The 27288-nt window shown below is 31.3% G+C and overlaps 1 protein-coding gene and 1 pseudogene across 8 annotated transcripts in view; one reads left to right on the forward strand and one right to left on the reverse strand.

Moving 5' to 3' along the window:
• Window positions 1-27288, forward strand: part of CDH18 (cadherin 18) — an 860832-nt gene that overhangs the window by 146646 nt on the left and 686898 nt on the right. For 6 of the 8 annotated variants that reach the window (XM_074279088.1, XM_074279093.1, XM_074279091.1 and 3 more), the window contains exon 1: window positions 3318-4052. The exons of 1 other annotated variant lie outside the window; for it this stretch is intronic. The gene's annotated coding sequence lies outside the window, so the exon portion shown is untranslated. Of the gene's footprint in view, window positions 1-3316; window positions 4053-27288 lie in introns of those variants that run through there. One more of the 8 variants, XM_074279095.1, reaches the window with a different exon arrangement.
• Window positions 18762-19257, reverse strand: LOC141554147 (ATP synthase F(0) complex subunit j, mitochondrial pseudogene; annotated as a pseudogene).

The raw sequence follows: 27288 nt of genomic DNA on the forward strand, positions 1-27288 counted from the left end.
TATTTGTATTTTTATCCTTCATCTGTGAGTAAAGTACCACTACAACAGCAGAGTAAGAGACTTTTGACAAGTCTGAAAAATGCAATGTATATTATAGGAGAAAAACAGCTGAACGATTCCTAAAATGCAATGAAAATATGCCTTAACACAAGTCCAATTCTCTAACCTATTCTATTTCTTTTATACAGTTACTCTTTGGGCATAAAATAATTTTATTTCTAGACCTTCATCTCCTAGTACCTATGATGGAGATGACTTAACATATTCTCATCACCAGCTCTCATCTGTAACTTCTCACTTCCATCCTCAAGGTCTATACTGTCTTTACAATATAGACTTTGTATTTCTCCCCAGTGAACTATATTCATGTACTTACAAACATTACAAAAGACAATTGTTTTTCAACAGTGCTTCATAGACTTACGCAATCTGACACTGCTTATGGCCACTCACAATTCAAACTTGTTAGCTATGAGTGTCTGTGGATAGGTTTTGTATTCATTTTTATTGGTAGTCTCTCACAGAGAGATCATATCCTTAACAAATTCAGTTCAACAAGTACTTATAAAGTACTTTCTGTGTCTTCTTTCTTAACATCTCTCCTACAGTGCCTTAGTAAAAAGATTAAAGAATTATTTTTAATGTATTTTAATACCTATCAGAAAGACTTTTAAGCTATCAGTATTATAATGACACCTTATTAACAGATTAAATAAAAATGGACAAGAAAGACTATCATGTATTTTTTAATCTTTTTTTTTCAATTGCAGAAAAGATCTTTTAAAATTCTAAGCCAACACATTTATTGTAGCAGTACTCTTATAAGCAGATGAAACTTTAAATAACAAATAATTGATAAAAAGAATATCCTTATTTCAGTTTCTATACCAATTGCTGTATTATAAGATAGGAAGTTGCTAAGTTGTCTTTAGGTTCAGTTTTCTATTTTAACTTTTTAAGAGGATAATATCTCTTGAATTTCCAGGACAAAACTGAACATGGAAAGAAACCTAAGGCTACAATTTCCCAGGTTTCCTCAAAGTACTCTCAAAGGTTAGCATTACAATTTTATCTTAGCTGTTTCTATAGTCTATCTGACATCAATCAGGTGTTGGATGCTTTTGTGTCACTCTCTAAAATGATTCTTATAACTCTCTCAGGATAATGTAAGTAGGAATTCAACCTTAGCAATGTCTATAATTTAAGTTCCAGAGATTAGTTCAGTAATAAATTCTGCTGACTGACACAGTGTCCACTTTTAGAGGTAATCTTTGACATAAAAAGCACCTTCTCACAACCTGATTTTTCCCAGGTATGGAGTTCTTCAATGCTTTATTTTGGTTTTTCTTTTTAACCTGATATCACAAGAGGAAAGCCAAAACTGCTAGTTATTTAGCATTTCTAAGGCTGGAAAAGTATTGGCATTTTCATATTAGGAAACTTCTATTAACTATATAACTTCAATGTGCCTTGTATCATTTGGGGGTGCTGAGTCCTTAATATGAACAAAGTGTCAGATAAATAAATTCTCTTTTGCTGAACAGTGTTTCTGGAAATAAACAGTATTATTTGACATGGTTTACAATTCCCTCTGCAAGTCATCTCTCTCAGTAGCAAGTGCCTGTTGATTCCTGGTATAAATATCCCCTGGATGTGCTTATTACAATTTGGCCAGGCAAAACCACTGGGGAGGTCTTTCTAGAAAACATTTTGTTTTCACGTATTTCCCTGGGTTGCCTATTGGTGGTGCCTCACAAATGCTTCAGTATCAAGCAAGCAGACTAATATTTTGGTTCTTTTTTTCCCACTAGAAACAGCAAGATAAACTGAATTGGCTTTCCCTACAGAATATCTAAGGGTAGAATTCTTAAATGAAACTGTATGACCCCAATGTTTAGGATTTATCTTCCCCTTAGCTTTATTTGGTGTGATTTTCCCATTCCTTGTTTTTCTACAGTCTACCCATCAAGTAAAGGTATAGGAGGGAGTCTTTCAGCTTCTACCATAAAAAAGAAAGGATAAGCCCTTTTAAATATGAAGCTGCATGATTCAGGGAACCTAGAAAAACATCAAGCATTCATCCATTTGTGCTACTCGGTGACCAAAGTACATAAAAGATGGCACCTACAAGCTATTTCTGCTCCTTGTCTTTTTGAGAATTCATAACTAAATCTCAATCCTCCTAACTCTGACTTCACTATATTGTTTACAAACAAGAAATACATTTATTCATACATAACTACATGGATGCATATAGATATATATACCCATTCAAATGTATATAAGCATATATGTGTATGTGTGTGTATGGACATAATTTTAGGGAGTACTTTTTTACACAACTAAAAAGAGTATTGCTTCAAGAGTGAATTGTTTGCTTTTCTATTTGATCTCCTACTAGGACTCCAAATTAAATGTTCTCCTTCCAGTAATAAAATCTCTGAAGTATATTGTTTGTATCCCACATCTAAACAATTTTACATATTTGAGATCAGTCATTATCATCATCAAAAAATTAAACATATGTGTATAGATACAGTCAGGATTTTTTTGAGGGGGGTAAATGATGATTATTACAATTTTTTTCTTTAATCTTCATTATACAGCTGAAAAAAAAAATAAACAGAAATTCAGAGTGGTGAAGAAACTTATCCAGGCCACAGCAAGTTAAAGAATATTCCTTACCATTTCTTCTCAGCCATGAAAACTCTTTTATACTTATAATTAGATTTGTTCTCTGATGCTCAGTCTTCTTAACCTGGTTACCTTCAGTTGATTGTTCTAACCACACTATCCCATGACACAACATTTTACTGGGTGGAAAGGGGGTTCAAATTCCCTGGTTTTCCTAACAAGGGTAAGCCTTATGCTATTAGTGCATTTTCAATATGTTGCCCTGGGCCGTTTGAATAGGTTCAGACATGTATTTACTAAGTAACTTAAAACCTAATGCAGTTCAGAATGGACGCTGGTTGGAGAAACAACATTAAGAAAAGTTCAGTTCTTAGCATCAATTTTGCATACTCTCAAGCAACACTAACACACTGTTATCTGAGGCTGTAGAAATTATAAACAGTTACAATTTATGCTGAGAAAATGTCGAAGTGAGGTGATCGTTTGTGTATGTGTGTGTTGGAAGCACAGCGGCACAAGCTGAGGCAGGTTAGAAAGGCTATGCAGTTGCTTTACATCTTTATAGATGTAAAGCTGGGGGTAGGGGGGAGGGGAGGAGAAGGGAGTGATCTATCTCCTGCAAACCTTTAGCTGCCCTGGCTAGATTGGAGTACGGCATTAAAGGACATCATTCAAGCTAAATCTCAGTGCCACCACCAGACTATGGATCACTGATGAATGAGCCAGCAGTTGAATGTTTAGCAGGCTGTGACGACTTTGCACTGAAATATGAAAATTTATTACCAGCTTGCCACATCACTGCCTCTCTGCCTGCTTTCCCTGTTCCCTCCGTGTGCACACTCCCACTCCATCTGACAACCAAACCCCTTCTTACCCCTGCCTTCCCTCCTCCACGAGGGATTGATGGACTAACTGTCACGGAGTCCCGGCTGTCATTTTTCAAGAGCTGTAGTCCTACAGGGTCCTTCTGGCGAAGACGCCGCTGTTAGACAAGGATTGCTTTTTAATATTATTATTATTAACTATGCTTCCTACCACATGACCTTGCTGAGAGGGTTAAAGAAGACCTGCGCCCTGGTGCTGTAGAATGCGCTCAACCCCAAAAGTGCTTGAGATGGAAAAAACAACCGGGCAGGAGGGAAAGGGAGTAAAGGAGAGAGAGAGGAAGGGAGAGAGAGACAGGGAGAGGAGAGGAGAGGAGCGGATCAGGCAGACAGGCGGTGCCAGCCAATCAGAGGCGCGCTTCCGAACTGCAGAAGCAGTGCATCTGAGCCGAGGGGTTTGGAGGTACCCGAGCCGGAGTCGGGTGGCTCTCTGAGGATTGGGAGCAGCTGTGCGGTGCCGTGAGCACCGAGAAAGTACCCCTTTGCTTCTTGTAAATTAAGTTCCTTGTCACCAGTTAGGGCAAGTCAGCCAAGGTAAGGCTTATATGAATGGCACTTTAATCTATAATAGCTTTAAGATTTTTGGTACAGTGGGGCTGCTAACCCAGTACAATCAGAATAAATAATAATCATAATCATATTTTGTGGAATCTTCCTGTAGCAGGGGTTTCACAGCCTCTGTCTGATTGTTTATCTGAAAGTTGTGTCTAATGCCGTTGAGCCTTATCCTCATTGTTGTGGGAACATTTTTGTTTGCTTATCTAGGGATGTTGCAATAGAACCAGGCTACAAATTAAGAGTATAAGAGTACAGTTGTATTTTCTGTATATTTCAATCTGTGAATGTGTTAATATTGGCTCAGCTTCGGAGTAAGTTGGGAGGATACTGGGTAAGCAGGCACATTTTAATAGTAGATGCAACCAAATAGACTCTCACTTATGGATGTATATTAAAATGAGGCATAACCAGTGTAGAGATGAAAAAGAAAAAGAAAACATTAAACTCCAGATTTCAGTAGTGTTTTTTAATCACAGCCTTTCCAGGATCTGCGAAATTTCATATCTGAACACTGAAACTGCATTAGAGCAGGGCTTTTTTTTTTTTTTTTTTTTTTTTCCCCCTTCAAGGAATGCCTCCGTAACTGCTTATTAAGCCTTAAGATGAAACTTTTACTTCTTGAAAAGGGCACTATTAAATGATGTATGAAAAGAAATTAGCCTGCCTCCTGTCGTCAGCCCTCCCCCCTTAGCATTAGGGGATGTTTACTCTTTTATTAGCATTAATTCATTTCTTCCACTTCAACTTCATAAACTGGTGAAAGAAGAATGTGTAGTTCAGCATTTTAATAAGCATGCAGTTCAGGACTATTGCTTCTCTGCTTCATATTTTGAAAGCTGAAAGATAAAATTGCACAGTATGTGTGGTGTGTGTATGTACGTCCTGTGTCAATGCTTGCAAATTCATGTGTATAAAGAGAAAAAAGACAGAAAACAACTCTAATGTAACAGGTGTAAAGAAATTGAAATGGAATTCCCTAAAGTAGACTTTGAATTTATTATAGGTCTGATTTCCTTAATTTTTATTAAAGTTACTGCTGTAATATATGAACTTGCAGTTTAATTGACAGTAAATTCTTTTTTCTGACATCTTATTTTCCCCCATCAAAAGGAAATACAAAAACTGAAGTAAAATAATCATTGTCTTAATTTACCTTGGACGATGGAATCACTGCCTCTTGTTATGCAGTTTAGATAACTAAATAGAGCTCCTGGATATTTTTAAACCATTAAAAAAATTTGGAATAATTTAAATATTTCTGAAAACATCAAGATTTTCTTTTGTAATGATTATCTGTTATAGACCTCTGAATTGTCAGAGAAAATATCACATTTTGAATTTAGAGTTTGAGATGTAGTCTAGATCTCATACTGAGAAAAGATTGGCATAATCTCATTATAAAATTCATATCCATTTCGTACAAGCATGATTCAACCACCAATAATAATTCTATTATCTTCCATTTTCTGTTGATTTCTTTTGATACAAGCTTCCTTGGTAATTAATTTTTACTATTCAGATAGAAAACCAGAGCATTTATCTCTCTTTCATGAGGCATGAGAACAAGTTACATGTAAACATTCCAAGAAATATCTTTGATGCAATATCCTGGAGGTTTCTGAATTGAAAAAAAAAAAAAAAAAAAAAAAAAAAAAAGAAAGAAAAGTTAATTTGAAAAAAAAGTACTGATATATTATACTTCTTTTACCATCCTTCTGCAAACTAAGTAGTATTGTAGAGTGACTCTGCTCTTCCTTGGTGTTTTCTTCTTTTCCTTGTATAATTACTTACTTAGGGTTTGTATGTTCTCACTGATGTTTTAGGTATTATGGAAGATGCAAAAGAAGAAAACTTTGCACTTCCTGCCCTCATGGAGCTTATTGTAGAGTAGGGGAAGCAATATCTACATTTTGTGGATATTTATATTAATATAATGTACTTAGCATAGTGCTTGGAACATGAGTATTTAATAAATAATTGTTGACTTAATCATTTAATGATCTAAATGCATGGTTAAAATATGACTGTGCAAAGAAAAGATATAAGCAATGTATGTTTCAGGGAAAGGAATTTTCTTTTGGATGGGGGGTGGGAAATAGAAAAGGATTTATGGAAGTAATGGTATTATGGCAATTCTGATACAATGCTTGTCAGCTAAAATCAGTGTAAAAGGCTAGAAGAACAACCAATAATAGACAGAAAACAAGAGATTAACTATCAACTTTGGATTTCTATCTAATTGGATTTGATCTTGGAAAGCAGGACCAATAATGCTTCAGTACCTCAGAGAATCATTGATGTGATTAATGCAGAATGATGCAGATCATGACCTCTCTACCTCTTAGATAGCTATTTCTAAGAGTTACTGTGAACAACAACAACAACAAAATACAAAAAATCCCATTACTTTGTTATCAATCTGGTGATGAGCTTCTTTGCATGAATCTAGACAATAGATTCAGTTGTAAACTGAACATATTCAAAGTCATTCTAGTTTGCATGTGCCTGATCACATTTGTGTTCCAAGGTCACAAAGTTAAAAAAAAAAAATAATAATCTGGGTTATCACCATTCCAAGATGAGGTAGTGAAAAAACTCTTTGGTAGAGGATGGTTAATATTATTCATTATTTGGAGATTATCCAAAAGGTTTATTAAATTGATTAAATACTGATTAAATTGACAATGGTAAAATTCCTAATAACTAAAGAATATAGAATTTTGTGAAGGAGGAGAAGAAAAAATGTATTTACATATCATTTTAAAATTTACAATTTAATTTATATATATATGTGTATATACATATATATGTATATATATATATATACATACATATACATATATATATGTATATATATATATATATATATATATTAGTTCCTCTGATCCTCACATCAATGCTTTGATATAGGTATTATTACAAATGAAGAAAGTCAGAATTAAGCAAATAAAATGATTTGTCAAAGGATGTACAACTAGTAAATATAAAGGCAACATTTGAACCCAGTTCTTACTTGATGTCAAGTCTATCCATCTACTATGTTTCCTTGTTTGGGGAGGAGATAAAAGTAAAATGTAGCAAACATAACATTTTATAATTTTGCCCTATGTACAAATAATATTTCTTGTTCTTATTGTTCAGGGGCTTCATTCATATATGACTCTTTATGACCCTATTTAGAGTTTTATTTTCAAGGATATTGGAATGCTTTGCCATTTCGTTCTCCAGCTCATTTTATAGATGAAGATTCTAAGACAAAAATGTGTTAAGTGACTTGACCAGAGGTCACACAATAATTTTCTGAAGTTTCTCTCCCTCTCTTTCTCACCCCCTCCCTTTTTGTATCTGTCTCTCTGTCTCTATCTCCTCCTTCTGTTTCCCCCCCCCATCTCCTCCACATACCCTCACTGTAGTTCAGTAGCCTCTGTTCTTTATTTTAACTTCATTCTCCAGGTTAGTATAGTATAATGTACTCTCCAGTCAGTAAACTTTTTTTTTTTAAAGAGAGAGGAGAGAGAGAGTAGGAGAGGAAAATAATTTAATTAATAAGTTTTTTTGTAAGCCTCTCCAAAGTTGAAATACCTTTCAGATGAATATTATCTCTACCATGTAGTGTAGCCATTCTTTTATATAATATCTTTTATATATTAATATTTTCCTTGTATTGAGCAAAAATGGCATATTTTTCACTCACTTTCTTAATTCTGTACTTTGGAACAATATAAAATGAATATCTCTCCTGAATAATACCTTTAAAAATATTTGAAATAAGTATAATATTCCCTTACATTTTTTTATCTCCTCTAGGTTAATGATAGGCCTGTGATAGGTTGAGACTGGTTTCCTTCATGATAAAAGGAAGTTAAAAGAAGGTTGAATGATATTAATAAGTTGATTTTATTTTTTCCAATGCTAATACTGCAAAGGTCATAGTTTTAGATATGATAGCATGCATAGATGTCAATTAGTGTAAACACTCTCATTTTATAGATAACAAAACTGATTCAAAGAAGCAAAGGAGTTGCTCAAGGTCTAACATTACCACATAGCAGGGTCAGGATTCATATCCATGTCCTTGAAGTAAACACCATGATATTTTAATTATACAACACTCTATATAAAATCTGTACTAGATAGTATTGTGTACACAGAGCTGCCCAAGGACAATATTTCAGTTCTTAATTACCACTTAGATGTATTCTTTTTATGATCTAATATCCTACCATAAAATCTCACCCATTTTGAAAGAAAATGATGTAAAGGACAATGATCCAATAATTGAAGATGAGTTGGACTATAAAGATAGTTTACTAATCTAGGTGCCATAAATTATCTTATTTTTATAACTGCATTTCAATATATTTATTTCCTTTATAATCAGATTTTTTTTTTCCTTAGAAGGATCCCATAAGTTTTGCTAGACTGCTAAAATTATCCATGACAAATCAAAAAGTTTAAGTAACCCTAAAAATGGTGGAATTTTCTAACTCATGAGATTCTATAATTCAGACTGATTTTATTTTAAAACAATTTTACTTGTTTTAGATATGTATTACTGAGTACATCACTGGATGCCAAAATACTACTCTTGGGGAAAATAGGGAAGCAAGTAAAGTCAAGAGCATCTACTCTACTATAGTGAAGTTACCCAAATATACTAAGAAAATAACCAGAAACAGCAGGTGAAAGAGGCTCAACATTTTACTGCTGTTATTATTTTACAGTTTAAAAATAGTAAGAGCAAAACCATATCCCTTACATCTTATTTTTCTGACTTGTGATCTAAGCAAAATAAATCATTCTTTAAAAAAGTAAGTACTCAGCCAAGTTATTGAATAACCTTACTGATCGAAAAGTATTTGCAATTAAAATTATGAAGAATTCCATAGGATAAAACTCTTATGTGGGAGGGTATGATTTAGGGTTTTATGCATGTTGGAGACTATTATTCTGATAGTGATGTAAAAGATTTATTGGAAGAAGGAAGGATGGAGAAGAGAATAAGAAGACCAATTAGAAAACTGTTGAAATAATACCAATGGCTTTTGTTGAAGACCTGTGCTAGGATCATTGGAAGTTGGAATAGAGAGTAGAGAAAAAGAGCAAGTGATTGATATTGTAGGAATACAATCAACATAAGCTTTCAAAGAAACAAATTAGGTGGATGGTAATTCCATCAGGAAAAATATTTAAACCATATAAATAAGTAAATTTAGAGGAATTAATCATTGTTTTATGGAATTTGGGATACCAATAAAATGTCTAAGTGAATATGTCAGTTGGAAATTTATGTCTGAAATTTTAAAAAAGAGTTCAGGAATGGAGATGCAGATGAAATTCATCTGCATAATAATGACAGTTGGAGCTGAAGACAGTTATGAATGTATTTTAAAAAATAAAAGAAGTATAAGGATAACATTCTGAGAATAGTGATCTTAAAAAGTTGGTATGGAAACAAGTATTTAATTTTTTTGAAAAAGGGAAATGGCCAATTAGAAGATTATAGTTAATCAGAAGAGGGTGTTATCTCTTAAGCCAAAGGAGAAGAAAATACAAATGCTGAAAATACAAGGAGCATGAAGACTGAAACAAGGCACTATATTTTGCAAATATTATATATGAACATTTATAGAGCATATGTAATAAATTGGTACAGGCAGAAACCAGAGTTCAAATAGTTTAAGGCAGGTTTTTTAATGTTTGGAAAACTATTAAGTAAAAATAAGAGTCAATGAAAACAGTAGATACTTGAATGGAAATAACTGGTAGACCAAAGTGTTAACAGAATCAATGATGTTAAAATTTTGTATTTGGGAAAGTATTTAGTAGGAACATTTCTGAGTCAAAATGGAAAAAAATAAAAAAAAATGGATGATAATCCAAGAAAGTTTTAAGGAGTGGGGAAGGGAAATCAATGTAACTCACATTTCATGAATTAATCTTGGTAGGAGAGGACAGTAAATCATATGCTATGAGTGTGGGATTAAATATGTGGTTGGGGGTTGAGGACTAAAGAAAGTTTTTGACTAGTTATGATAAGAAATGAGGTAGAAATTTTCAAGCAAAATCAGTTTTATGAAAATTATATTGAAAATAGCTATTTTTAAAGTATTATATGTTTTAACCTTGATATGACATTATTTATCTATGCCTACTACATCAACTACTATAGTGTCTCATAGTGGACATACATAAGTCCTTTCTGTTGCACTCATAAGTAATGACCTCAAATGATGAGAATACTAAATGAACAGAAGTTACATTAACCATATTCTTTAGAAATCCACTCGTTCATACTTACTTACTTTTTGCTTCCTTTTTTTTGTATTTGGCTTCATGACCAAACAGAAGCAATGGAGCTACTCATTTCTTAGATATTCAAACCTCATGTGAAAAGAAAATAGATATGAACTCTTTACAGATCCATATAGTTGCTGAGATTTGGATTAAATTAGTTTCTGTTTCTGAAAATCCAACTGGGTCACTTAAATAACAAGAATTTGTCCTTATTTTAACATTCAAGTAAATAAGTATATCTTTGAACAAAACATGAATGTATAAACTTTGTATCTAAAGCAATAATAAAAAAAAAAGTTTAACCTTAAATTTTTATTTTATTCCATAATAGCATAGTGGAAAAGTCACAATAATGGCAAACAAATTAACTGGGAAGAAGTATATATTTGTGTTTGCTTTTTAATTGAAAAAGTGTGCTACTGCTAGTATGAATGCTAAATTGAAATGATTTGTTTGAAATGAAATTATTCAGTTCATTTGATATATGTTGAATCTTTTGTAAGTGCTTGTACCCTTGTGTAATCATGACACACACACATCCACACACCCCTCCCCCCCAGAAAGAAAGATAATTTGGGTACTTTCATCAAGTAAGCATCCCCAGAAGCTTTAGTTGCCACCAAATTTATAGTTTACTAAAACAGTAAGTCAGAGTAAGCCAAACTCACATATGAAGTATATACATACATGCCAAAATTGGTGAAATATTAAAGAGCAAGTGTGAACACAATTAGGCACAACTTGCTGATATTCTTTGCTCTATCCTTAGTTCACCTAGTAAACAGTTAGATCCATTTGTCCATATACAATCTTTAGTCTTGTCTTTTTTTTTTTTTTTTTTTTTTTTTGGCAAAGAGCCATTTTCTATACCATCAGTATATAACACTGTATCTTATACACACTCACACATTGAGGTTCACATATGATCTTAGTTAATGGTTTGCACATTTCTTTGCCTATTCTTGAGTTCTACAGCCCTCACTTTTCTAGGCGACTCTTCCCATGGATTCCAAAGGTTACTTTGTTTTGATTCTCCTCCTCTCTTTATGACTTCTCCCTTTTAATCCACATTTCTTGCTCCTCATCTCTTTCTTGTACTCTGAACATGAACGCCTCTCGTAACTTTTCATTATCACTCTTTTGTTCTGATACCACAGTTTCTCTTGTGGTGATCTCTTATGCTTTCATGAGCTCAAGTATCATTTCTTTACACATGATTCTCAGGTCTCAAATCCAGTTTTCATTTTTTATGAATTTTTGTTCTTTGTCTCCAACAGCCTAACATATAACTATATGTGAATGCCAACTGACATCTCAAATTCGGAATGTCCACAATAGAATGCTTGATTCTTCCTAAACCTGCCTTTTAGACAAACTTGCCACTTTCTGTCATTTGCTACCATTCCCAATTTTTATTGCTTTTACCTTCCTGACAATTCTTTTATTTTTTTTTTTTCTCCTTTGTTCTATTCATATTGTCAATATGTGCTCACATGCTCTTTCCTGGGCTATTTTAGTAGTGTCCTAAGTGATCTCTCCTTCTTCTAGTTTCCCCTCACTCCAGTTTATCCTCCAGAATGGCCAGAATCATCTTCCTAAAACATACATTTTCCTATGTCATCACTTCCCTGATTTAAAAAAAAAAAAAAATTAATGTCTTTTCTTTTTTGCTTCTAAGATAACAATCATAATTTTTTAGGACAGTGCATAAAGAAATAATCTGACTCAAATATAACTTTTGAGTCTCATCTGACTTTGCCTCTCTTTGTACACTCTATTTTCCTGGCAACTCTTCCTGTAAGTCAGCCTTCCTAAGACCACCTTCCCCCAATTCAAGAACTTCACACAAATAGTCTGACACACCTGGAATGTCCTACCGTTTTTAGACTGGGATAGGTCCTTTTTTTTTTTTTTTTTTTTTTTTTTTGTCTTTCTATGTTCAGCAAAGGTGAGACCCTTCCATTGTCTTCCATGAATCTCCCAGTAGTTGATACTCATCTTCTCCGCAAGTGATCTTTATGTCTCTATAGACAAATTTTATGCCATTCACTCCCCACTCCAATAAGTTATAAACTTCTTGAGAACAGTGGCAGTTTTATTTTATTTTTGTATCCTCAATGCCAGCCTAGTGCCTTGCATTTAGTAGCTACTTAATAAATGTTATTGAATTGTGGGCCTATTATAAACACGGTTTAAGATGTAGAAAATACATAAATTGAAATAATATACAGATTTTGGCAACAAAAAGCTCACATCCCTTATTTGTCTCTTCCCATTTCTCTTTTTCCTCATTTTGTAGCACCTATGTATTTCAATTTTTTATTCTTGCTTAAATTTCCTATTTGTCTTTTATTGTTTTATTTTTCTCCCTTTGCTGTCATCCCTTTTGCATGGTAATGAATAAGAACTAGGAGTCAGGAGGCCTGGTTTTAAGTCCCAGATCTGCCAATAATTAACTTTTGACTCAGGCCAGTCATTTCTTTTTGTGACTCAGTTGCCTCATCACAAAATGAGAGACTTATACTAGGTTCTACAATTTCCAAGATTTCATTCAGTTTTAATATTCAATGACTTTAGACAATATTCTATGAATTTAATTCTTCAATTATCTCCCCTTACCATTCTTTAAATTTGATAACTCCAAGATTTTTTTTTATTTCCTTATGATAACAATTCATATTTATATCTCTGTTGTTGGCAGATCATTTGCCATACCTATAGAATATGCCCGAAAGTCATAGTTATCATTAATCAGAGAAAACAAAACAAAACATCTAGTTCTTTCATTGTGAAGTTGGGCTTCAGAATATTTCTAAATAATACTGCAGAATATATTAGGGATCATAGTTTCTATATAGATGAGACATGCTAGGATAAAAGACAGATTTCTAATATCAAACTATATACCATCTAGGAAAATGAAGTACCTTTTCTTTATCTCTCATTTGCGAATTATTTAGATATTCCTAATATATTTAGGAAACTTATTTGAATTCTTACTATACTGTCTTTAGATGGCTTAGATTTCCTTCGCTTTTAGGAATATCTTATTCACTGGAATTCAAGATATAACTGAGAAATCATTCTAGAAAACTGTCATGACAACCCATATTTATGACTATACAATATGTTTGTGATTTTGGTTGCTGAGCCATTTGAGTCCTATCTGAGTTTTCATGGCCCCATTTGGAGTTTTCTTGGTCAAGATACTAGAATATCTTGCTATGTCCTTCCCCATTCATTTTACAGATGAAAAACTGGGGCAGAGTTAAGTGACTTGCCAAGAGTCAAAAAAGCTTGGAATTGCCTGAGGCTAGATTTAAATGGCACTGTAGCTACTGCACCACTTAACTGCTACATATCTATGTGTATCTTTAACAAAATAAATAGTGTCATGTTTCTGAAATAATAACCTGTGAACAAAGAACAACAAATTAGTATTTCATATGTAGAAATCCTATCAAGTTTGAAAGGAGCTACATACATGAAACTGGAGCTACATAGTTGGAATATCAAGTCTATTATTTCTATGGATAGAAGAGACAAAGGGAATCATACTGTTATCAGTTCTAAAATAGAAAACTTTTTATGTGTAAGCATAGAGGGTGTTGTTGTGTTGTTGTTGCTTTTAACACTGATAAATTGTTTTCGAACCATGAATGCTCTAACTCTTTTGAAGATAAAAGTATGGTTTTTCAGAAGAGAAGTAAAAAAGGATGCTATCAATAACTTCTAGTAATTTTTTATTATAAAATATGCTAGTACTGAAAATTAAAATCTTACTTCAAGATAATGTCCCTCAAAAAAAAAGTATGTGTGTGTGTGTGTGTGTATGTGTGTGTGTATATGTGTGTGTATGTCTGTGTGTAGTGTATTTAAAATATTTTCCCCACAGTCCTTAAGTTAAAAAAACAAACAAACAAACAAATAAAAAAAACCCCACATTGCTTGGTTCATTGCAACAAAACAATCAAAAAGCACAGCAACAAAAACAAACAACTATTTATAAGTTCCATGGTTTTGTTTTATTTTTGAGTAGGAATTTTGACAAAATTAATTGGCTGCTGATATTAAATTGAGAATGGATCCTTGTCAGTGTTGAACCATTCTCTGGCTCTTTATCCTTCCCAAGACTTTGAATGTAATAGAAATTAAATGAATAGTTATCCAGTTGAAATTTATTGAATTTTTGCTTGAACTCCAATATAACAAACCATAGTTTGTTCTCAGAATCTCTATAACCACTCTAAATTGCACTACAATGTTTCCCTTACTTTACTAGTTATTGAAATATGTCTATTTGTCAAGGCTGTCATATTTTTAAAAATACTAATGATAGAAGAGTCAATACTGAGGCCTTAGGAAACATAAATTGCCCAAGGTGTAATGAATGATAATAAGAGAAGTAGGAATTTGATACTCATTCCTTTAATAACAACATAAATGCTTTATTCTACATTCTATCTACTTTATGTAAAATTTAATCAATATTTTATATCTCAGAAAGATGGGGTTGTTTTGGCTCAAAGTCTGATAAAGTTTTAGATTTTCTTTATAAAAAAAAAGTATAATCCTTTGTTCAATCTCAGTTTTTAGACATCACCCTTGATGTTTTTTATCTTAATGACAACAAAATAGCTGTTTATGAAGCTACCTTAAATATAAGAAATAATATTTTTTTCAGAATGGAAAGAATATAGCAATTTTTTTTATTTTTTGAATAATAAGGAACACAAATAAGGTAATTATTAGCCAGTTTGCTAAATAATTGCTAAACAAAACAAAATACACCCTTTGTTGGCTTTTTAAAAAAAAGAGATTTAGTATAAGCAAAAGGAAATTAAGGCCATGTGTTTCATTCAAAAAAATTGGAAGATGATTCAAGTTAAAATTATAACTAAAGAAAAGTTGAGATAAACGTATGGTTCATAGATCTACCACAAGATGCTAAGTTGTTAAGAAATGAATTCCTAAATTTATGAAACTAATACAACCTAGGATAACCATGTGCTGTCATAAAGTATTTCTAGATGTCCCTTTCAAAGAGAGAATTCTTAATGAGAAATGCTAATTTATTATAAAAATTTTTGATTTTTAAGGAAAATCATATAGAACTTGTAATTCATTTTTGATGATTGCAATACATATTATTTTCATTTTAAAGGAGCTTTAGTATCTTCCCAGATTTTATTTATTAATCTCAAATTTTCAAAAATGGAATTTGATGTAGATTGTATTTCAACACTTCATAATTCCCATAGTTCTTATTGATGATAGGTTTTCCCTTCACCAGTATTGATTACTATTCTTTCATATTATAAATATAAGCCTAAGTGCTTTACAAACATTCCATTTAGTCTTCATAAAAATCCTTTAATATAGAATTCATTATTATCCCTATCTTTTAGAAACTTTAAGCAAAAATAACTTAAATGATATATCCAGTGATCCCCAGCTATTAACTGAAGTCATATTTGAATTTATTGTCTTCCTGATTCAGACCCAGCAGTCTATCTACACTGCCCCTTAGCACTCTTGAAAAATTCTTTGGAAGTGAATTCAAAAGAAATGCCTTAGGTATCAATGAATATTTATTTAATTTCTTTTAATATTTTCTCAAGTGAGAACTTTTCAAGCTTCTTATGTATAAATACAGAAAATCAAGTGTGAAGAAGCTAATGGCTTCACCACTTAGTAATTAAAATAAAATTCAGGACTTCAGATATCAGAATAACTATCTTTCCTCAGTCTATGACTGAAAATCACAAACTTAAAAAAAAAAATTTCTTCTAAGTTTTCCTAAACAGTATTTAAAGCTTATCTATATTCAAAGTCAGAAATTAATGTGGATGTGCCTTAGATCAAGACTTCTAGAATATCATGGATTTCTTTGGACATTTAGGGAAACCTAGGCCTTCTTTTTGACACATAACATTTAAATGTACAAAATAAAATACATGGGGTGGATATATTTTAAAGCACAAATTCTTGAATTCCAGGTCAAGATGTTGTCTTAGATCAAATAGTTTATACTATTTACAAAGAGTTGGTTCCCTAAATTATACCAAGAAGGTATTGATTTTGGATGTTCTGGTTCAATTCAAGCTGACTGGAAAGATCCTACAAAAGTTCTGACATGATTTTGGCAGCTGAAATGACTCAACAAAAATAAAGAAAGTTTGACATCAAATCTATCTATAATATCTTTGGGTTAAATTAAATATTTAATTGAACACTTCATTTAGACTTTAAGAAATTTTTCATTCCAATGTTCATGCCTATTTACCAGATTTTTGAATTTCAGTTGAAAAAAATAAATTATTTAGTTTCTTTTTAAAGAGAAATTTAGGTAAGACTTGCCCAAAGCATTTTGACCAGATAAAATATTAATGTTTTTAAAAAGTAATCTATTAATGTCATTTTAAAAATTGTGTAGAGAATGAAAGACTTGCCAAAGGATACTTACAATCATCTGTTAATTATAATTCTACATTTTTGTTGTTTTCCATATCTTATTTTTCTCTAATCAAAGACAGCTATATCATCATTCCAAAGTAGAGTATGCTATTTCTAGTTCAACATCCTTCATTATTTTACCTGAAAATGTCTAGACTGTTGGCATCAGATGCTTCTTTTGCATAATTAATCATCTTGGCTTTATTTATTTGGAAACAACAAATTTCAACACATCCTTTCAAAGTAGTATGTCTATATTTATTTTTATAGGATTTCAGTGACTTGTCTGTGTTGGCTAAGTGGAAAATAGAGTTTTCTTTTAAAAATAAAAAAAGATTATCCTCACTTTGTTTAAAATTGCCTTAATAATCCATGTAAATATTTGAGGTGAATAGGATTCAAATTGTTTTATGATAAAACTTCCATAGATGACTGATATGGCTGTTCACTTCATCAGTTCTGATTATAATCCTTCCAAAGCTTTTCATCTTGGATGATTGTTGTTTATGTTCTTCCATCTTTCACAGAGAATATGAGAACTTTCTCTAAGATTTTTAAGTCTTATATGTATTGAGAGTACTTTGGCTATATAAATGTTGTCTTGTTCTCTAACTGCCTGACCAGTCAAAACCTTTTTTATGAGCACCTGTTCATTATCTGAATAATATTCTTTATGCTACTTTTTGGTCATTTCTCTTGTGTACATCAGTATATCTTGTCCTCTAGATTTTCAATTCATTGCAAATTTATTAATATATGGGAGAGTGACATAGATTCAAATTTATCTTAAAGTTTTTTTTTAAACTAGTTTTCTATATGAACAATTGTAGAAATGAATTCATGCTATCTTAATGATATGATTCCAGTACAGATAATAGACAGATTCTCTAGGCAAGGCTTCTTAAACTTTTTTTATAGTTATAACCCTTTTTTCACCCAATAAATTTTTTATGCAACTTTGTGTTTATAGGTATATAAAACTGCTATGCAAATAAAACATTTATGATAATAAATTATAATTTAATATTTATGATACCATATTTTATGATTTATGATATGATTTTATAATATGATATTATGATAATAAATCATAATTTCACGACCCCTTATTCAATTACATGACTCTATATGAGGTCATGACTTACAATTTAAGAAGCTTTGCTCTAGGACATTTTGAAGTTTGTTGTAGAACTGTGAAATAATCAGTCTGTGAAATATATTGAACTTCTAATAAATGCACTTTTTTTTTTTTCAAATGTGGGTTAGATCAATCATTCAATTGTCAGTTCTTCATCCATTATTTTTTTTTTATGTGAATTATTAGGAAATCTCTTTTTAAGCAACTATGAATTGCCTTAAGAAGGTTCTATAATGTTCTGAGATTTAATATAATCAGTACATGTCATCTGCAAAGAACATAATCATCTATATCTGCCTTCATTTGGTAATCTTTCCTTAAGAGATTCTAAGGTAGACAGTCTCTATAAGAGTGGAAAACACTTTACATATTTTTATATCTTCCTACTTTACTATTCAGTTAATATTAAATATGGTTATTGAGAATCTCTCTAATTATATTTGTAAATTAATCTTATATGATAGATATTTATCTTATTTCTTTATTTAACTTATCCCAGAGAGCCTGCTTATTGGAGGTATTATTCTTTTTCAGATTATTAATTTCCTTAGTTAAATACATTATATTGCTTCCTGAATGAAAGTCATCATTAGAAATTTTATGTTAGAGAATTTTTATTAGCATGAATTTCTTCATCATTTTTTCAACCAGCATAGTCTCTAATGAACAAAACATCTCAAGGAACTCACTTTTTTTTTTTTTTTAACAAAAAAGGGATATTTTAATTGGATTGGAACACAGTAACAAAAAAGGGATATTTTAATTGGATTGGAACACAGTAATTACCATGTAAATATGTATATATGACTTTATTTCATAGTATGAACAAATGCATAAAAGTTAAGATGGGAAGTCCTTGTATTCTTTCTTCTATTATGAAATGCTCAAATTTACAGCCAGCCTGATGTTTCACTTTATCATAAGATAAATCCAGTTCATGATGTCCATGAGCTGGTGCAGTTGAACCTTTCAAAGCTTTGCTTTTTTTATCAGCACTTTTGATTTTGTAAACAATATACCACATGACACCCACTCCTACCCAGATTTCCTGGTAAACCTTGGTATAGTAGGGTTTCATTGGAGTCCAAACATTTTTTCTTAAGCTCTGCAACATCGTGGCTGCTTTCTGCAAAAGGCCGGGCGTGGGGGTCTGGGTCTGCAGCAGAGATCAGTGTTAGGCCACAAACTTAGAAAGGTGACTTCTGGAACTCACTTTTTATACGTAATCTTCATGCCAGTGATGAATGGATAAAGCAAATTCCACAGCAATTTTGAAAAGACCCTTGTTTAACCATGTACAAACCTATAACAACATGTTAAATAGATTTAAACTTTTAGTAATTCCATTAATTCTATTTTTAAATGACACAACCAACATTGAATACTTTAAACTGCATATTCTATCCTTAGTGTAATAATATCTAAAGAGACTGTTGGCAAAATGTCTACAAATTTTAATAACCTAGTTAATCCAATACATTGTCCCATGCTCTATGATGTACTATACAATGACTGCTGAAAAGTCTGAAAATAATAAAATCCTATTTTGGTAAAAGTTATTTTTTCCCTTAGTACTTACTTTGAAAGCCAATTAAAGAATCATTTACATATGTAGTTGAAGTTTTTTTTTTTTTTGTTGTTGTTGTTGTTGTTGTTTTGTTTTGCTTTGTTTTGTTTTGTTTTGTTTTGTTTTGTTTTGTTTTGCAATTAGTAAAAGTGAATTGGTATAATGTTTGAGAGATAAAGATTGTGCCACCTGATATTCCTACCTGACAAAATCTAAACAGAAGGATAGATGTGAAAAGAATGTATGTCCAATTCATGTGTTTTCCATATTACAACAATATTTCACATTGTGAAAAATGCCTTTTAAAATATGACTGTCAAACCAACAAGTCAACAAATAAACCAATCAACAAACAAAATAATTAGGAACTTTTAACTAAAGTGTAGGACTTGAGAAAAATATCATTTTAAAAATGTGCCTTGCAGTTAGTTTGCCACATGACATTTAAAGGAATATTATAGCAGTTCAATGACCAAGCATAGTTCACTCAACCAAAATGTTCCTAAAAATGGATATTGATGAGTGCATTGCACCTGATTTTCCATATTACTACTATTTTTCTTACACTTTTTTTGAAAGCGAATGGCCTACAATTGAATGGTATTCTCCCTCTCAGAATCTATCTATCTATCTATCTATCTACACACACATATACACATATATCTTTATGTATAATATTAGAAGTGGATAATCATTATCTAGCAAAATATGCTAATTTCTAGTTATATTTTTCCCCAAAAAAATCCAATACCCATCAAAATTTAAAGCATTTTCCTAAGAGGAAATTTTTGATAATTGAGAAAACTGTAAATATACAAAACAAACACTTTAAATAAAAAAAGATAGTGTATTATTTTACACTGCAAATTTTAGTTACTTTTAAAAGTATTATTGTCTAAAAATATCAAGTTAAAATATCATATTGAATTAAAGCCAGTTGACAAAAAAATAAAATGTTCTACTCAATAATATAATTAACAAAAAACTACTTGCAAAACTTAACCAAATTTTCTTGTCCCTTACACAAAAAATAAGCCTTACTTCATTTTCTAAAAGAAATATTCTAATTTAGGATAATTGCGTTCCTTGCATTTTATGTTTGCATGTATGAGTGCTTTACTCTATGTATCTAAGTTTATTGATATGTTAGTCCATGCTCTAAATCAGAACCATATTCTATAAGGAGATTTTAGATGGTAAGGTAATGGAAAGGAATTCCAGGCATAGTACTCAAAGCCTTAAAAATATTGTCCCATCTTATCTTTATATCTATTAAATTATAATGTTTATCAATAGAATGTATATTCTATAAAATCATCATATCAATAAGTATTTACTAAATATAAACATTTTCCAGTTTTTATGCTGTGTTGAGGATACAAAGAAAAATGTGGGGGGAAGGATTAAAAAATAAAATAAAAACAAAAACCAGTTCCTGTTTTCAAGGAACTCAAGCAGAATGAGGTGTATGACAGGTGGACAATTATGAATAAGGCCAGGGATAGTTTTGTTATCTTTTCCTAATATATAAATGGTACTTAATAAATGTTTCCCAATTTATTAATTATCACAAAATTAGGAAGCAGAATTGTCATTTCAATGATTTTTCCATCATATTATGTACTTTTACCATTAATAAAGCATATTGTTGAATAAATTACTACTAATAATAATTCAAATTTATATAGTATTTTTATCTTAACAGCCTTAGTAGTATCCACATTTTACAAGTGAGAAAGCTAAGTATAAGAGATATTATGTGTCTTTCCTAGTGTTATAATGCTAATAAGTATCTGAGGAGGAATTTCAGCCAAGTCTTCATGACTTGCTGAAGTCTAACCTTCTATCCAATGCATTATATTCCCTCTCTATTTAAATATCTCTATACTTATCTGTTGACATATGTCTGAAATAAAGTAAATCAAATAATTAATTTCATATATTATGAAGCCCTAAACCACTAAGTTCTGTTGGTAATTTTTTGGGGAGATAGAGGGTAAAGAATAATCCTTGATCTCAATAAGTTTTCATTCTAATAGGAAAAATAATTTCATAAAGAGGAATGGTTATCAGAGAAGTAAATGTTGTTTTAGAAAGGTAGAAAAGGAGCAGAATAGGCTCTACATGTTGAACTGATGGTGCAATGGCTTAGATGAATAGGCAGATACCATATAAAGCATAAGGAAGTGTGGAATGCAATCTAGGTACATCACTTTGATATAATAAATCAGATAGACTTGTTTACAAATAGTCAATATGGACTGCATCTGACGGTAATTGCTCACAAAATGAATAGTTATAGAATAACATATAGGAAATGGGGCATTATTTTTTTTATTATGATAGTTTTTATATACAAACATATTCATGGGTAATTTTTCAGCATTGATCCTTGCAAAAACTTCTGTTTCAACTTTTCCCTTCCTTCCCTCCACTCCTTCCCCTAGGTAGCAGGTAGTCCCATACATATTAAATATGTTAAAGTATTTTTAAAAATATTTTTTAAGTTAAAGTATATATATATATATATATGCTTATAGTTATCTTGTTGAACAAGAAAGATCGGATTTAGAAAGAAGATAAAAATAACATGAGAAGAAAAAAACAAAATTGCAAGCAAACAATAACAGAAAGAGTGGAAATGTTATGTTGTGGTCCATACTAATTTCCCCATGTTCTTTCTCTGAGTGTAGCTGATTCTGTTCATTACAGATCAATTGGAACTGATTTGGATCCTCTCATTATTGAAGAGAGACACATCCATCAGAATTGATCATCCTATAGTTTTGTTGTTGAAGTATATAATTATCTCCTTGTCCTGCTCATTTCACTTAGCATCAGTTCATGGATGTCTCTCCAGGTCTTTCTGAAATCATCCTGTTAGTCATTTCTTATAGAACAATAATATTCCATAATATTCACATACCACAATTTATTCAGCCATTCTCCACCTGATGGGCATCCCTTCAATTTCCAGTTTCTTGCCACTACAAAGAGGGCTGCCACAAACATTTTTGTACATGTGGGTCCCTTTCCCTTCTTTAATATATCTTTGGGATATAAGCCCAGTAGTAACAGTGCTGGATCAAAGGTATGCACAGTTTGATAAGTTTTTAAGTATAATTTGTGGAATTACTTTTAGAAGACATGGGAATTAGAAAAGAGATACAAGCAGAGATGGGCAGTCAGTTAAACTGACAAACACTTTAAATTCCCTTGATTCCCTTCATTTCATACTGTAGTGAGAAGATGCTATATTATAGCATATATAACTTAAACCTCTTTGAACTAATTCTATTATAAATGGAAGGTTTTTTCATCTATAATAAAATTTATTATAGACTAGCAGAATGAGACAATTTCTGTGGTGTCTTTCAGCTTTCAATCCAACTTTTTATTCTACTGAATTGCCATTTTTCTTTACGTTAGTATATTTTTTAAGAGTGTAATGGGTAGAAACATTCAGCATCCAATTATTAACCCTGTTGTGATAAAGCTCTCTAAAAACTTATCAAGTTGCTAGACTTCCAGAATAGAAATGCTTTTCTACCCAAATTACCTTCAAACTTAGAGGGACTTTATACAATTTGTGCTTTTCTGGCATAATCTTACCAGAATCATAAGGTCATTTCATATCACAGAAAGATTTTGGAGAAAAAATTATGTACATACATACAAGTTTGGGGCACCCATTGGAATATTTCCTCCCTTATTTGAAGGGATGGAATCATTCTAGAATTTTAGGTGAAATGATACTTGTTATTTCCAAATACTGATCCTTTAGTTCTAATGGAATACACTGTTGAGGTATACATAATATGTTTTCAGAAAAAAATACTATTCTTGTCTGAGACATTTCAAAAATAGTATTGAGTGATTTCCCAAGGGCCTTGTGAGCCTAGCATTTCCACATATATATTCACTCTGATCCTCTACAGTTTGTACTTTTTCCATGAGAAGACTATATAACTCAGTGTTCTCCTACAGGCTCAAGAGATTTGTTTGTTTCTTACAGCAAAATAAGTAGATTGTTGCAACTGCTTCCATTTTGCTTAATGTTTTATTTTAAAAGCTTAGTGTAAATTTGATTTAGATATACCTATTTATTTGTCCCCTTTATTTATAATTATAACTTTGCATTCTTTTTCTTACCTTTGAAACACAATTCAAAAAATTTACCTTCTGTTAGCATATTTCAGAAAAAGTAACCAATATTAATATTGTTTTAAAATATAATAAATAAAAGTATATCTTGTTAAATAGTAAAAAGACATTTCTAATATATAATTTAACAAAGTTTAATATGAATACTAATCTGTCATGCTTTAATCATACACATTTCTCAAAGTACTGGTAAACTAAATTTTGAAGGGCCTACAACAAAAGCACACTTTTTTCTTTACCATAATTTATTTAATGATCCAGTATGTAAAATATTAATTTTATTATTTTTCTACTGACCTGTTGCCTTCATTCTGCTTTTATGTGTGCATGTTTTCCTTTCTGATTCTTTTTCCTTCTCAAAGACTATTATAATGGATATCCTTTAAAACTCTATTCTTTGCCCTCTGTGCTTTTTTAGTATTGATTCATTGGTTTTTAATTCATTTATATGATTTCAAATATTAGCTCAATTGACTGATATTTTGATGAAGCTTTCTGTACAATATACAGTATTATCAAAACTAATTAGATATATCTCTACTTCCATTATTATATTGTCACAATTTGCATTGTGACCCCTGTATGTTTTCTATTTCTGTGTGATTCTTGTTCTGATTCTTCTTCTTGTTCTTTTATCTCCCTTTCTCTCCAATTCTTTTTTTTTTTTTTTTTTTTTTTTTGTGGTTGAGGTTAAGTGATTTGCCCAGGGTCACACAGCTAGGAAGTGTTAAGTGCCTGAGACCAGATTTGAACTCGGGTCCTCCTGAATTCAAGGCTGGTGCTCTATCCACTGTGCCACCTGCTGCCCCCTCTCCAATTCTTCATAGACAATAATTCAATCCCTAGAATATTCCCCTGTTTTATTTAATAAACTTAGGTTACAAGTATCTCATCTATTGACTTTCATTCTTGCTATCTTCTTGTAATATATGTCCCCATTAATGTCATTTATGATAATATTGACAAAGTGTAATTGTGTGCAACATCCAATATATGTGCTTGCATTAACCTTTTTTTTTTTTTTGGTTTTTAAACTTTTTATTTTTCAAGACATGTACGTGGACAGTTCTTCAACATTAGTCCTTGCAAAATCCTGTGCCCCAATTTTCCCCCATCTTCCCTCATGCTCTCCCCTACTTGGCAAGTAGTCCAATATATGTTAAACATGGCAGAAATATGTTAAATCCAATGTATGTATACATATTTATACAATTATCATGCCACAAAAAGAAAAAAAAAGAAGCAAAATAAAATGCAAGCAAACAACATCAAAAAGTGAAAATGAGAACCATAGTCCTCTCTGAAGAGATGGCTCTCTTCATCACTGGACAATTGGAACTGGTTTGAATCATCATATAATCTTGTTGCTGTGTATAATGATCTCCTGGTTCTGCTCATTTCACTTAGAATCAGTTCATGTCTCTCTAAATCTCCCTTAAATCATCTTGTTGGACATTTCTTGTAGAATAATAATATTCCATAATATTCATATACAATAATTTATCCAGCCATTCTTTAATTGATGAGCATCCATTCAGTTTCCAGTTTCTTGCCACTACAAAAAACAACTGACACAAACATTTTGTTCATGAGGGTCCCTTTCCTTCCTTTAAGATCTCTTTGGAATATAAGCCTAATAAAAACAATGCTGGATCAAAGGGTATGTACATACAGTTTGATAACTTTTTGAGTATAGCTCCAAATTGTTCTCAAGAATGGTTGGATCCATTCATAATTCCACTAACAATTTATTAGTGTATCACTTTTCCCACATCCCCTCCAACCCTTATCTTTTCCTCTCATTTTAAACAATCTGAGAGGTGTGTAATGGTATCTCAGAGTTCTCTTAATTTGCATTTCTCTGATTGGTAGTGATTTGGAGCACTTTTTCATATGATTAGAAATAGTTTAAATTTCTTCAACTGAAATTTGTCTGCTCATATGCTTTGACCATTTATCAATTGGAGAATGGCTTGAATTCTTATAAATTTGAGTCAGTTCTCTATTTTAGAAATAAGGCCTTTATCAGAACCATTGAATGAAAAAATGTTTTCCCAGTTTATTGATTCCCTTCTAATCTTGTCTGCATTCGTTTTGTTTGTATAAAAACTTTTTAGCTTAATATAATCAAAATTATCTATTTTTTGATCAATAATGATCTCTAGTTCTTCATTTGTCACAAATTCCTTATTCTTCCACAGATCTGAGAGGTAAAATATCCTATGTTCTACTAATTTATTTATGATTTCATTTTTATGTTAAAATCATGAACCCACTATGACCTTATCTTGGTATATGGTGTTAGGTCTGGGTCAAGGCCTAATTTCTGCCACATTAGCTTTCAATTTTCTCAGCAGTTTTTGTCAAATAGTGACATCTTATCTCAAAAGCTGGAGTCTTTGGGTTTGTCAAACACTAGATTGCTATAGTTATGATCTATGAACTAACCTATTCCATTGGTCAACTATTCTATTTATTAATTAGTACTAAATGGTTTTGATGACTGCTGCTTTATAATATAGTTTTAGATCTGGTAGAACTAGGTCACCTTTATTATATTTTTTTCCATTAATTCCCTTGAAATTCTTGACCTTTTGTTCTTTCAGATGAAATTTGTTGTTATTTTTTATAGGTCAATAAAATTATTGGGAGTTTCATTGGTATAACACTAAATAAATAGACTAGTTTAAAGAGTATTGTCATCTTTATTATAATACCTTGACTGATCCAAGAGCACTTGATATTTTTCTAGTTTAGATCTGACTTAATTTGTGTAGAAAATGTTTTGTAATTTTGCTCATATAGTTCCTGATTTTCCCTTACCATATAGATTCCCAAATATTTTATATCAACAGTTATTTTAAATAGAATTTTTTTGTATCTCTTGCTGTTGGATTTTGTTAGTGATATATAAAAATACTGATGATTTATGTGAATTTATTTTGTATCCTGCAATTATGCTAAAGTTGTGGATTATTTCTAATAGTTTTTTAGTTTATTCTCTAGGGTTCTCTAAGAATACCATCCTATCATTTGCAAAGAATAATAATTTTGTTTCCTTATTACCCACTCTAATTCCTTTAATCTCTTTTTCTTTTCTTATTGCCTAAGCTAACATTTCTTATGCAATATTGAATAGTAATGGTGATAGTGGGAAACATTGGTATACACCTGATCTTATTGGGTATGGTTCCAGTTTATCACCATTACATATAATGCTTGCTGATAGTTTTTAAATAGATCCTATTGATTAAATTTTTTTTTCTTTTATTGATTTATTTATTTTTTAAATTATAACTTTTTATTGAAAGAACATATGCCTGGGTAATTTTTTTTATAACATTATAGCTTGCACTTATTTCTGTTCCAACTTTTCCCTTCCCTCCTTCCACCCTCTCCCCTAGATGGTAAGCAGTCTTATACATGTTAATTATGTTATAGTATATCCTAGATACAATATATGTATGCACAACCAAACAGTTCTCTAGTTGCACAGGGAGAACTGGATTTAAAAGGTAAAAATAACCTGGGAAGAAAAGCAATAGTACAAACAATTTACACTAATTTCCCGGTATTCCTTTTCTGGGCGT

Source organism: Sminthopsis crassicaudata, chromosome 1 (genome assembly GCF_048593235.1).
Source record: "Sminthopsis crassicaudata isolate SCR6 chromosome 1, ASM4859323v1, whole genome shotgun sequence".
Classification (NCBI taxonomy): Eukaryota; Metazoa; Chordata; class Mammalia; order Dasyuromorphia; family Dasyuridae; genus Sminthopsis; species Sminthopsis crassicaudata.